This window comes from Ambystoma mexicanum, chromosome 5p, assembly GCF_040938575.1.
Source record: "Ambystoma mexicanum isolate Mex_15411 chromosome 5p, UKY_AmexF1_1, whole genome shotgun sequence".
Classification (NCBI taxonomy): Eukaryota; Metazoa; Chordata; class Amphibia; order Caudata; family Ambystomatidae; genus Ambystoma; species Ambystoma mexicanum.
In genome coordinates, this window is record NC_090930.1 from 764,142,477 (window position 1) to 764,157,334 (window position 14,858).

Genomic DNA, 14,858 nt, shown 5'->3' on the forward strand with positions numbered 1-14,858 from the left:
GTGTTCGCTACCAAGTTTAAAGTGTTCTAAGAACACAAGCGGTGTCCTGAAATGTTCGTAAATAAAGGAAAATGGAGGTGTCCTGAGGACGCTATGTCTGTCCGTATTGTTCGCAAGGAAGTTAAACTGTTCTAAGAACAAACGGTTGCCTGTAACTGTTTGTTTAACGTGTGACGCACTTTTAATTACTTCAGGACCCGAACAGTGTCCGTAGGACATCAACACGCATGCGCAAACCAATGTCCCTGCATTTGGTGTCCTGCGGACAGCCGCTTCCTTCACGTACATGTTCTGAATGCGGACACTGTTCGTGTCCCCGAACAATTTAAAAATACATTTTCAAGTAATCCACAATATTTCTCAATAAAAACTCACCATAGCACAAGTCCCATATACTAATCCTGAGTTTCTACATACTTTTTGAAACCTTTTGAACCTTTTATTGTGGTCGATCTGTCCGCGAACCGCGTACAAGCACCCCTATGAAAGACCACACCCTAGAGCTTATTCTCATTGGCCCTCATTACGACCCTTGCGGAAAGCGACTGACCGGAGCGCCACAGCGTAAATAGCGTTTCCGCCATTGTACGAAGGAGCAAAGTGCGGCCCATTCCGACCCATCGGGCACGAGCACCACGCCACGGCGGAAGTGCAAAGTCCGCGATGGCGGAAATGACCCCAAAACGGCCCACACCGCCGCCGTACGGCGCCCTAGGTGCAATACCGCCACCCCTCTTAGCGGTCACCGCAGTGTGCGCCTACCGGAAAGTACGGTGCCCGGAAATATACGGAAACGGAAGTTAAAACATGGGCCCGGAACGGGAAACATCCCGGCGTACACCTATAAAAACACCAAAACCACACAACCACTAAAATCACTACCCTGAAACACACCCCAACCCGTCAACCACCCTAGCGAAACCAAGAAAAATGGGAAAAGTAGCGAAGAAAGCGTGCGACCGCAAGCGGCAGGTCCACTTCTCCCGTGAGGAACTCACCGTGCTAACAGAGACCCTCCAGGAGAATGCTGCCGTCGTCTTCTCCACGCAAATGACCAGGACGGCACTTGCAAACAAGAAGGCCATATGGGCTCTGGTGGCACAGCGGGTAAGTGCGGTGGGGACCGCACCCCGCACCCCACAGCAATGCCGCAAGCGATGGGACGACCTGCGGATACGCGTCCGCAGCATACTCTCTGCCAACCGCAACATTGCCACAGCCACCGGGGGAGGTCCTGAATCACCCATCAAGTTGACCCCCTGGGAAGAAATCTGTGCCTCCACCATCGGAATGGAGAGCATAGAGGGAGTCGGAGGGATGGAGAAAGGAGTGCAGACATCCGAAGATTCAGGTAGGTGGGCCAGATAAAACAATGCCAAATCCACACAGTCCATCCATGTGAAGTACCATGCGTCCACATAGTGCAACAGAAACACATGTCCAGGAGAACGTCCACACACATCGGCCTGAAAGCGCACGTCAAAACCCACAATAAATACATAAATAATTAAAAACCCCTAATACACGCACTACACGTGCAGCAGGCACACCCTAACTGCAGGCTGCCAAACAACTGCACCCTCACTCCACACACAAATCAAAGCACCTCCAAGACCCCGACCCAAATCACCCTCAGGTACCACCCCAATGCATGTGATACAATGCCATTCCAATTCCCACTGACCCATCAATAACCCTCGCCCTCCTTTACTCCACCACAGGGTCCGATCCAAACGACGAGCTACAGGACACCCCTACCAGCACACCTGCAAAGAGGGCCAAGACCAACGGCCAGAGACCCTCCACCTCAGCTGCACGCATCAAGACACGGCAGCAGCACAAATCAGGTGGCAGCACAGAGGAGGGAACATCAACAGGCACCCCAGCAGCCAGCATGGCCACAACACCACCACCACAGGTCCCCCCAATGGATGCCACAGAAGGCACTGCCTCTGGTGGCAGCAGCACCATAGGTGACACCCCATTGATGGCAGCATGCTCGGACACAGAAGACGGGGATGTCGAGGTCAGATCCATCCATGACCTGTCCCAATCCCCCTGTCTGTCCCATCCCGTACAACATGAGGATACCACGCAGGTGCAGCCACAAGACGACGACTGGCCATCCCCCACAAGCCCTGTGGCAAGGCAACATGAGGACAACAGCCCCTCTGTGACACCACCGCAAATGGCCATGGCCCAGCAGAGGCAACAGTCCCTCGACAAGTTAATCGTCCAACAGCAGCAAATGGCCACACTCCTCAAGGGCCATGCCGATGAATGTGGGGGCACCAAGGCAGACATAGAAACATCAACAGAGACACTTAGGGCAGAAATGGAGAGAGGTACAGAGACGCTAAGGGCACAAATTGAGAGTAGCACCGAGAGCCTGAGAGTCCAAATGGAGAGTAGCACCGAGAGCCTGAGGGGGGAACTGCATGCGACGTCCAAAGACGTATGTGCCGAACTTGCCGCAGTGCGCCGTGTGCTCACTGAGCTCTCGCAAACCCTTAGGGACATGCATGGACGTGAGCAGGCAGACACATCATCCGTTGCAAGTTCCGTCCAGGGCAGCCCCCAACGTAGATCTGGAAGGAACCTGCGCTCCACAGGCAGGGGTGCCCCTGATACCCGCAGAGGGGGCATGCAATAGCGACAGCCCACTGACAATGAGCATCTTTGGACACTGGTGTTCGGGGGGGAGGTAGGAGGGTGGAGGGGGTGTGTTGGGCTCACTTGGGTGGCGGGTCGATAGGGTGTTCAACATGATATCACATATGCCATAAAAAGTGCACGATCAACCAATGAGAAGTGTGGACATTGATCTTTGTGTACTAGGCCATCATAGGCGTACAGTCCATATTGTGCATGTCCCAGACACACGCAGTGCCACGAGTCCCGTGTCCATGTATCAGCCACCAGGCGTGAGTGCTAGAAGCATACATCAATGAGATGCTGACGAATGTCACGGCCCTCCGGTGCCTCGCAGACTCCATGAGGTGCTGCCACATCCCCACCCTCATCATGACCATCATCAGGTGCTTGCAGTTCTGCGTCAGGGGGCATGGGCACATTTCTACGTACGCACATGTTGTGGAGCATGACACATGCCATCACCATCTTTGCAACCTTCTCATGGCGGTACAGGAGTGCCCCGCCAGACCTGCTGAGGCAGCGGAAACGGGTCTTCAGTAGGCCGAATGCCTGTTCAATGACTACACGGGTACGTGAGTGGGCATGGTTGTAGTCCTCCTCATGCTGGTCCCGTGGGTTCCGGACTGGTGTGAGGAGCCATCTCTTCAGTGGATATCCAGCATCACCTGTATGTGGACGAGAAACGTATGATGTGGAATGCCATTGATACGTACGCACACCCCCCCCCCCTTCCTGGCAGGTCATTGACAATTCACATACCCCACATCATCATGCATGTAATGAGACTCACCGAGTAGCCAGGATCTGTTCCCTGCGTGTCGCTCCATGTAGCGTGGTATTGTAGAGTTCCTCAAGACCATTGAATCATGGGTTGATCCAGGGAATCGGGCACAACAATGTGTAATGATCCTGTTGGAGTCACACACCATCTGTACATTCAGGGAATGAAATTGTTTTCGGTTGCGGTACTGGGCCTCCATGGCATGTGGGACGACCAATTCAACATGGGTGCAGTCGATGGCACCAATGCAACCCGGTATGCCGCCAAGTGCATGGAATCCCACTTTTGTGTTGGTTATTTCCTGCTCCGAGCGTGGTAGAGAGATGTAGTCGTCTGCGTGCTTCAGGAGGGCATCGAGCACTTGCAATAGTGTCCGTGAGAACAGTGGCTGAGAAATGCCATGCAACTGTCCGACTGTGTGCTGGTAGGTGCCTGTGGCCAGGAAGTGGAGTACAGACACCACCTTCAGTAGGGGTGGGATGGCGGTTGGGCTATCTATCATGCTGACAAGGTCAGCCTGTGTCATGTCCACAATGGCGGCTATGGTGTCCCGGTCCAGACGGTAGAGGGTGTGGATCTGCTCATCAGTGAGGTTGAACGGATGTGCTCGGAGGCGTTGAATTGCGGGCTGCCTGCGTGGTGGTAGTGGCTGTGCTGGTGGGCCTTGCTGGCCCTGCCTTGGCCTCCTCCTCCTCCGTGCGGCTGGTTGTAGTTGGTGTTCGTCTACTTCTTGGAGTCGGAGCACTTGCAGTGCTATCAGGTCCCCCAGGGCCAACATCGCGAGTCCTGCCGGTAGCATTTCGGTGTGGTTGTGGGAGGAGACTGGCTGTGCAATTTATGTGTTTTCAGGCTGTATGGCCTCCACCTGTGGTGATTGATTCCACCTGTGCAAACTGCTCTCCCCTTTGGCCGAGCACGTCCCGCGCACAACGCTGCAATTCGGGGAATTGTATCTTGCTATTGCAATCATGTATTTGTACCCGATGGCCGTGTAAGATTGGTTGATATGTTCATTCTGCTGTGGTCCCATTGTTTCACATACTATCTGTGCAGTCGCGAACAGACTTGTGAGGGGTCAGTGGGACGTAGTACTCGAGTAACGGTGGGCCCTCATGCATCACTGTACCGAGTTGCAACGACGGGCGGGGCGTCCCATTCGTGGGTGAAGGCAGTTGCCATTTTCACACACAGCCGCACTCGATGGAATAATTAGTGATTTCAAACGGCCACAGATGCCTTTTCGACGTGATGTTGCAAATGAGGAATTCGAAGGGCGGCGCTTTCGGTTTCCAGCTAGCGGCGAGGAGATGCCCACAGGTCTGACTGCAAATGTAACGTTCTATTGTTCTATGTCCTTGAGACAGGGCCCATGGCGAGGGAGCAATGATTGATATGAATAGTTTGGGATGCGCAATAGCTACGTGGGCGATGAGGCCGTCCGTTCCCAAATACATGTTACTTCACAACACTGGAATTACGGGCTGGGGCACTGTGGATTTAGCAGGCTGCATAACGCACAGACTCAATGGATGTTTCTAATGTTATGTGAGTAATTATTCAGGCATTTTGATCCCGGGATGAGGGAATGATGGATGGATGCATGGGCAGGTGATTTGATACAGAGTTTGCCATGTACAGGGCTTCTTGGGATCTCTCCGCCTCCCCTACGCTATGTGATGCAGGGCTGCCATAGTGGGACCATCGTCCATCTGGCCTTGTTGAGCCCTCCCTGTCTCGAGGCGCCCTCAGACACTCGTTTGTGATGGTGTTTGCACCTCGATATAGATGGTTATGAGTCGCAAGTGGTTTTGGGGTGGTGATGTTCCTTTGGAGTGGGCTAGCATGCATATGGCTGTGGATTTCGTGTGATCATTGAAGTGAGTTGTTGGTATGTAGTTCTGATGGCCATTCTGTTCTTTTTCTTTTCTTTTGGTTGACAGGTATCTCCTCCCCTTTTGCCACTGCCATCTGTATGCCACTCCTGCAGATGGATTTTACTCCCGACACCTGCTGCTTCGTGTTAATCAGTGGAGCAGCATTACGATCTTATGGGACGATCGTCAATGGGCAACATGCCCTTACGCAGTACTGGTGGCTCGGAGCAACATTTCGGCCTTTCAGCTGGACTAGTGCCTCCCCATTGGGACGGCCCTGCGGTTCTGTGCGCTTCCATGTTGCCTTTTCGTACGTGAATGTGGCTCTGTGTACCATGGGGGAACAGGGCGACACACAGGTAGTGGCTGGTCATTTCTTGCGGAAGCAGCCCACAATGGTGATTAGTGTTTTGGAGTTCATGGCCTGATGGCTGTATGTGCTTGGTGATTTTGATGTGCATAAAATTTCTATTCTGATTTGGCCCGTGTAGCGTTTTTCTTTGCAAGTGATGTGGCATATGCCTATTTGGGGGGCGATGTATTGTGAGGAGATCTGCATTGGGTTCCAGCTTCGGGGTTTAGTTGCGTGGTACTGTGCTGTGCGCGTTTGCCTACGAAGCCCAGTGAGGTCAGGGATGGGGGCTGCCAATATGCCAGTTTGAATGTTGTCATGCTCAGGGGCGGGGGATTGGGTTTTGTGTAACAGATGCCGGTCAGCCAGGTGGACTGGTTGAATGATGTGGTTTTCGGAATATTGCTGGTCACAGGTGCCTGTGTTTGCGTGCGTTTCTTGGTGGGGGACTGTGGTCATGTCCATTGGGATGGCTTCTGTATTCGTGCCATCTGTGCCCTGCAGCTCCCATTGGCCCCTCTTGTGTTTCTTTTGTTCGTTGGCATGCATGGGTGACTTGTACATTTCAATGGTTGCATTGTGGCTTCATTGCACCTACGGGGAGTTGTACTTTGTGGGCAGGGAGCGGTGTACAGGCACTCAGTGGGGCCGTTTACGGTTGATTCGCGATGCCGTACTTCTCGCCATGGCGGAATGGTACATTCCGCCATGCCTGATGGCGTTAGGTACATGTCCGCTAGGGTCGGAATTGGCGTACCGTTGCACCATGGTGGTGTTTGCGGTTTGGCATGGCGCGCGCGCGCGTGCTTGGTGCAGTTAGCGTTGGCGTTCACTACGGTGTCGCTAATGGCTTCGTACTTTGCGGTGACGGGTCATAGTCGCACCGAGCGCTATTCGATGGCGGTATTGCATTTCCGCCATCGTTTTTCGATTTCCGCCAGGGTCGTAATGAGGGCCATTGTGTTTCTGGCTATTCCTCAGAACACAGCGATTTTTGCTGCCACCTGCAGATTACATTGAGATGGCATCCATGGTTGAACTACTGCCACCTGGTGCTGCACATGCTTCAGCACCACACCCACCCCCTCCACCACCACCAACTCCCCAAGGGCCTGATGAGGGGAACAAGAGTGAGGATGCAGAGGATGAAGAAGAGGATGATGAGAATGAGGTAGTGGAAATCCCTACTACCCGCACTAGGCGTGAATCTTGGGTGTGGCGGTTATTTACCATTCATGGGAATGGTCCTAAGGCTCGTGCGAACCGAGTCACCTGCAATGAGTGCAAAATGGTACTCAGTCGCGGAAGGCATGGTTCGTACAGCTTTGGGACCACAACCATGAAGCAACACCTCAGGTCATTTCACTCTGGGGCTATTCTCAGGGTTGTACCTTACGAGGAGCGTAGTGGGTTGATTTCCTCTACTTCATCCTCCGTTTCCTGTCCTGTCACCACAAGGAACACCTCTGTGGTACAGCGTCTTCCTCAAGCTGCCTCACAGGCCATACATAATGCTGATGACCCTTACCTTTCGAGGGTCACAGTAGTGTGTATGTACTGCGACACAGTACTCTGCAGGGGGGAGCGACTTCGTAGTGCTTTTGAGACTTTTCAGAGCACGAGAAGACCTGAGATACATTTTACAGGGATGCGATCTTTGTGCTTTGTTCTTGTTTGATCCACCCTGACAATAGATTGTCAATCGATTCTATTGCTTGTAAACACGATAATGCTGTTTGTTATTGTGGGGAACAGTTATGAATTCCTTTTCCCCATATGTTTTTAGTATGGTTTTCTTGTCTTTTAGCATTTTGGATGTTTGTCACTGTATGATGAGTTGTGTTTGAATGTTGCACCATGAATGGCAAGTATGTGTGATGATGTTTTAGCCTATTTTAGGCATATTCTAGCTGCTGTTTTGCTATGTTTAAGTGATTAGTGTTTAATAATTTGTGATTTAGTCACCATTTTTTCAATTTTGTATCACTTTAAATAAATTTTGATACAGCACTATAAATATTTCTTTCTCTGGACATATTTTTTTCTGTTTATTGATGACATTATAATACTCTGGTCCAGAGGCTAGAGTTTTCCTGCTCCTTTCATTTTTTAGTGTTTATGTACTGCGACACAGTAATCTGCAGGGGGGAGCGACTTCGTAGTGCTTTTGAGACTATCGTCTCAGAGCACGAGAAGACCTGCTCACTACCCAAATAAAACCCACTCTACATCTTCCTCTCTCAGCTCGCCCATTCTTATCCCCATGGTTGGTGTCCCCCCTTTACCCTCCTTTCCCCTCCTCTCCTAGTGTGTTGTGTATAAAAAAACAAAAAAAAACATAAAATAAAAAAAATAAAAAAATAAGGCTCTTTTCAGAGCTGCTTTTCACAGTTAAAAAATAGAAGTGAACATAAATGAAGCAGGGCCCTTTGTATTTTGTAGAAGCCCGCGGACAGTCCGCGGACATCTAAAATTTTGGGGTGCTACCCTATCATGAGCATTGCAATTTTCTCTGGGAGGAAGTGGTTGCTCTGAAAAGAGCCTTTGGAAGGTGTTTGTGTTTCAAAAATTATAAATACTCAACACCTACTTCAAAATGGATGCTGTAATTCTAAAAAAGGTTGCATTGCATTTTGTATGTTTCTTAGAAAAATCTGATTGCCAGCATAAGTTAGATGTACTCCATCTCTGCGAAAAATGTATGTACTACAAAACATAATATTTTCATTGTGAAAAGAGGACATGCCAAAATCTCTTAGAAAGGCACACACAGCCTTATTGACATTGCGCCTTGCTTTCTCCATTTGTGGACCAAATGAAGACGAACGAAGCCACATTTGTCTCTGCGCAATCCGTGAAAAAATTACTTGAGAATTTGGAAACATGTCCATGACCTTCCCAAGTCCTTCTTTCATTGCAAATTGCAAAGAAATTCTAGACACATGTCCTAAACCGTTCCCTCCACAATGAATTATAATTATATCTGGATGTTGCTCTGTCTCCAAAGTAGCACAGAGAGGTAACAAGTCCAACCACTTCATTCCACATACTCCATGCCAGTGTACTTCCACATGTCGGAATCCAAGTTCTACAGCTACTCCACAGGTTTCTACATGCATCTTCAACCAATGTATCCACGAGTCTCCAAAAATCCAAACAATCTGTTTTCTGAAACACACAGCCATAGCTATCTGTTCTTCTCTCAGCAAAAAGAGTATCTGAGAAGCTCTCTCCTGGCACAACACACCCATTAAACTTTCCGGACCAATCCCTTTCAGTGCTCATTCTCATTTGCATGACTTCTGAACCCAAAAATCCCTGGATGTAACACCCGATGTCCGCGAAATACCGCCATGTCCGCGGACATATCGTAACATGTACCATTTCCACTTCACTCTCTATGCCATTCCATCATTGGATGTAGCTAAGAAGTCACATGACCATCCACCAATCACATTCAAGACCTCTACTTCTAACTGCATCATCATAGATCAGCACTGCAAATGTACTGTGAATCTTTCCGAGTACAAGTGTCATATCATTGGCAAGCACCATCTACAAGAAATACTGTACAAGTATCCAAGATTTCTACTTGCAGCTCCATGCATATCCATATGCATGAACACAAACTACAGGTATGCATATTTTCTGTACAGTACATGAACACATTTTCTAACTGACTTTTAGCTTGTATAATCTGTAAAATGAATCTACTGTCTTTTTTCAATCTCCTAAAATCAACTGTCACTTACAAACCTTTATACTATTTAATTTCTTTATACACACACACACTCAAATCATGTTAAACTAACATTTTTTAAATGAAATATGTAGACGACATATAGTCAAACAAAATTGCATGCACACTCTATATTCAAATCTCAAATAATAATACTTGTACAATTACATTTTTTTTTATTTCTTACTTTATTTAATTAATTACATTTATATAGGACAAGCAGCCCATTACATTGAGGCACTATTACTTGGAAGAGCTTAGTTACAGGAATAATGGTATTCAGTGTTACATTATAAATTTCACAAGACATAGTAAAGATATTTTGTTTGCTACAGTTAGTAATTGCAATACAATTTGTTCATTAAGAACATATCATATGTATTCAACTGGTGCAACGTATCTTATGTAAATAAGATAGTTTTAATGGTTTGAGAAAGGCGCTGAGGATGCCAATTAAAAATTAAAAACAGTGCTATATACAAACAAAATTACTAATTTGTTTCTTTTACAATTGCAGTGAAGACCATTCTCCTGAAAAGAAGCAGCCACATTTGAAGTACAAAGAAGAACTAAGAAGCAATTCAATAATACCCATCCCTACTAGTTGAAGTTCCCAATGCACAATCACACACCATTACATACATTTTTATCATCTTACTCAAACACTCATGCACACAGCACACATACATTGCAGAACACCCCAACCCATACCTTCTTTATTTTTTTCAACAGACCCTAAAGAATGCCTACCAAAAATCAAGTCCGTAGAAAGCAACGCAGAAGTGGAGCAAATGAAAAAAAAAGTGTCCAAAATAAGCATCCATCTCTATCACAATTTGTAAAAAAAAGTTGAAACAAAACAGCTAATACAGTCATTTAGTGAAACAAAAGAAGTTTCAAGTACAAAAACGTTGCCTCCTCTATCAAAATGTAAACCAAACCAAAAAACAATTAACAGAAAATCTGCTATCACTACAGATAAAACTGCTTCTTTAAATCTTGATATAGTTCAAAGTAATCATACCAAGAAAAGTATTTTAGCCAAAATGTTCCATCACAAAGTATTTCAAAATCTTATAAAAATAGGAGAGAAACCAGGTTCAATGCTTAAAACCTATCGTAGGAAATTAATCTTAGAAGCGTTGATAGACAGTGCAATTCTTCTCAAAAGAAAGTTATTTATTTTAGTGTTAAACAAAATGAAACCACTAACAAAACTAATAACTAAATTACAAAAAAAACTTCTCAATGAACGAAATGTCAACAGAAAGAACTTCTTAAGTATCTGCGGAGGTGAATGGAGGCACACATCGAACACAGAACCATACTTTAATGAAGAAGCGTACAAACAAAAGCAAACATATTCAATTGCCATACATAGCAGTGGTCGAGGTTATGAAAATGTTAATAATACCATAATGGAACAAGACGTACTCCTTACAAAAATATGCCCTAAAAACTTAGAATTACCCCTCCTTTCAACTGAATCAGAACGTCTAGTGTACAAGTGGCCATGCACGTCAATGTGTAACATTCCCAAACAATTTTTCAAGTCTTTACGCCAATTCCTTAATCAATATGTGAAAAGCAAAGACAAAATCAAAATTAAACTACTGCAAAATATACATACCTGTTCAGTACACAAGTACACGGACTACAAGGACATTCATTGGCCTGCATTACAGGACCTACTTGAAAAACCACCTTCCATGATATCAAAAGGATATCAACACATAATTCAACTATAAGAAATCTAGTTTATAAATGGTACTATGCTAAAAGTCCTGCTTTAGCACTAGCCAATTTAAATAACATTCTTCTACATGGTACAGCAAAAGACCTACTAGAAGAAATCGACTATATTCAGAAAAAATATTTTGGAAGTGAAACCCACTTACAGAATGAAATAGCTGTAAACCAAATTAGTAACAATTCTACACATGGCAACCTTTTACTACACACATACAAAAAAGAAATACTAAAATTTTAAAGTACATCAGCTGAAGTACCAAACCATGTGTGTGTATGTTGCCGCAGAACGTTTTATAAAAGTAACACAAAAACTGTAGACCTATCATACAAAATAGAAGACAATGAAGATTCTAAATGGTTTGAATTAGCTCACTACCTTATAGCAGAAAAGAAAAACGAAAAAACTAACCCCGTAATACTTTGTAGTTACTGCGCTACAAAAATTGACAACAACCAAACTCCTTCATGTGCTATCACAAATAATTTTGAATTATATCCACTACCAATACCCCTTCATCAACTTAAATAATTCAAACAGTGCACCCATTTAAAGCAATAATACGCCTTCAACCAAAAACTGCAAAATTACCTCCCTCTGAATTAGTGAAAGGTATTTGTGGAACAGTAGTGTATTTACCATTAGATCTAAAAGAAAATGTGCACACTCTAGGAGTGCAATGTCCAAAGCAACAATCTTTAATTATCTTGGTAAATGGAGTACCTACAAAAGACAAAAAAATTTGGCAACAGCTGGTAGATTTACATAAAGTTAGAGAAGCCTTGCAATATCTTAAAGAGAAAAATGAATATTACAAAGAAATAAATATTTAAGAAAACTTGAAGGATACAACTGAAATAATTCAAGAGACACAAGAAGCTGGTCAATTTGAGCTACTAGATCCTGCTGCAATATCAAACACTTTAGACCATTATACAATTCATCCATTGCACTCTAATGACGCCATGGAAGATGCACTGGAAACATACCAAATGCGTCAAACAAAAGGATCACCAATCAGCATATGGGAAAAAAGTATAGAAGCACGTTCTTTTCCTGTACTCTTTCCTACTTGCAAAGGAGGAAGGTACGATGATAGACCTATTCAAATATCAGCATCAGAATACCGCTCATTACGGATGTATTCTGAAGATCCCAGATTTAGACAAAATGTGGAATACATATTCCACCTACTCTTTGAAAGTGAACTAGCAACTTTATGTTACGGAGTTGCACACATATTAAAATCAGGATCACACTTTCAAAATATGACAGCTACACAATTATACTTATATCCAAGATTGGATCAGTAGAATGGGATGACACTACCTAAGTTTTTATACATTTCAAATTTTATTCAATAAATTCATCACAAGAAAAAATCATCTAAATATCCTAAAAATTGATAAAAAATAATTTCATACCAACAATCAAAACCACATACAAGTCTGATTCAACCATTTTCACAAGAAGAACACCCATGGTGTTTCATACATCAGTAGGTATTGGAAGTATGATTATACCAATTCTCTTCATTTAATACATTGAACAATGACCCAGTCCCTGATATTAGGTGTCGTGATATATCCGATACCAAATTAGGTCATATATCACTCTCAGAAAAACATCGACACGTGTTTCGGTCGGAGACCTTCTTCAGGACGTAGAGCAAAGAGAAAATACTTCGCCCTATTCTTAACAAGTGTGGGCCCGTAACAGATCTAAAACAATAATAAAAACAAATTGTCATCCCTATTTCTTAAAAAACAGTGACTAATAATGTCACATTGTGTTAAAGATCAATCAACACATAGGTCCCTACTCACCCCCAAGTTCCAAATCGAGGGCAAGTGAACGGGATAGTGGACATTAATCCTCCATTGGAATCAGTGCAAATACTGTACCTATGGAACCAACATAAACACACACCTCAGTGTCCATGACAATATTTATATCCCTATAGTCTATATCATGAAGATTAAAAACACTTACATGCACCCATGGTGCGGCTCGGGAACCTCCACCAAGAGTCGCAACCAACCAATCCCTCTCAGACCGGTGTAGGAATAACCAAATCAATAAACCATTCACGGTGCTACAGGGGAAACAAATAATACCCGTATTGAAAACCGGATGTTTTGTTCTCCTTTTTCCCAAGGTTAGAAAACAGGAATTCACCATCTAGTACCAGTAGAACCTCTTTACACATAGCCTATGTCACTGTGTGTGCAGGTCCATACAAATGGGAAGTGAAACATATTAAAATGCTCTGTGGAGAGAAGTCCCCTTCACGGTCCCCATAACCACTATCCCCCAGTGCTGACTATCCGTACATGTCGCATGCCGCACGCCGTATATTCAGGAAAATAAAAAATGTCTTTAAATAAAGACGAAACGCCGTAGGATCTACGGCGCTACTTTAGACGCTCCAGTGTCAATACACCACATTACTCGTGTTATTAGTAATGTTAGAAATGGCTGCTCGCGTACCTCTCGGGCATGCTATCAAAGACATGCTAACAAAAACACTTGCAGCGTTTACCTTTATTAAGCAGATTAAGTTCCAAAACAGCCGTAATCACTCGCTCGGCTCCAGCAAACACGCAACTCAAGGTCCGTGTGGGCTAAACATAGGTGAAGGACTACTTTATTTAAACGGTGCTCCAGACACTAAAAAGGGACTAAAAAAGGACCAACCTGCAGTCTAGATCAGCCCCGGGACTCACAACACGGTAACGTCCGTACCCATATGTCACAACGTAACCTGCTGTATGGCCAAAAGGCCCGTATGCCGCATGGTCGCGCCTCATGTAAAAAACCTTACCAAGAGGTAAAGCGTATTTTGCCTGACTCCCTAATTTAGGGACCTGGGTCCATTTCTCAATGTAAACATGTGGGCGATTACAACAAATGTTTTTTGTACTACATTAGGATAAAATCTATTGCATATCATCTAAAACCCCTTCATATGTTGCGTACAGCACTTAATCACCATGAACTCAAAGGTACCAGTAGATTGGCTCATTGCATTCACATTCCAATATTTTTTTACATTTCTCAGTATAAACAAGTGGGTGATTATAACAAATGATTTCTTACTGCATTGACATAGAATCTATTACATATAATTTAAACCCCTTCATATTTTACATATAGCACTTATTCAACATGGACTTTGAGATACCAATAAATTAGCTCATAGCATTCCCATTACCATGTTATTCCTGACACAATTGTATATTCCAAAATTACACAGTGTACTTAAAACCTTGTTTTCATGTACATAATCGTCATTAGTCAGCAGATACAAAAAAAGGCTAACAAATACAGTAAATCCAAAGCCTACATTTTGTGTAACTTTCTCGGTATATACCCCTTAGAGCAATGTTCAGCTATAAAGTATAACCACATCTGTTGTTCATATTGGCCCCTCATATGGATGTCACTTTTTTGTAATCAAATTGTTCCACTCTACTGAAACATTCAAACACTTATGCACTGTGTTCAGGGTATGGATCCATTTCTGCTCAATGCGATGCAATGTTATCCCAATGTCACCTCCTCTCATACTGGTCTTAATGTGTTGAAGTACAAACCACCTCATGTCTGTATCTTTGTGTTGCATTTTGACAAAGTGTTCAACTAGCAGTTTATCTGCCACTCTATTTCGTATACAGCTCCTGTGTTCAGATATACGCTGTCTAATT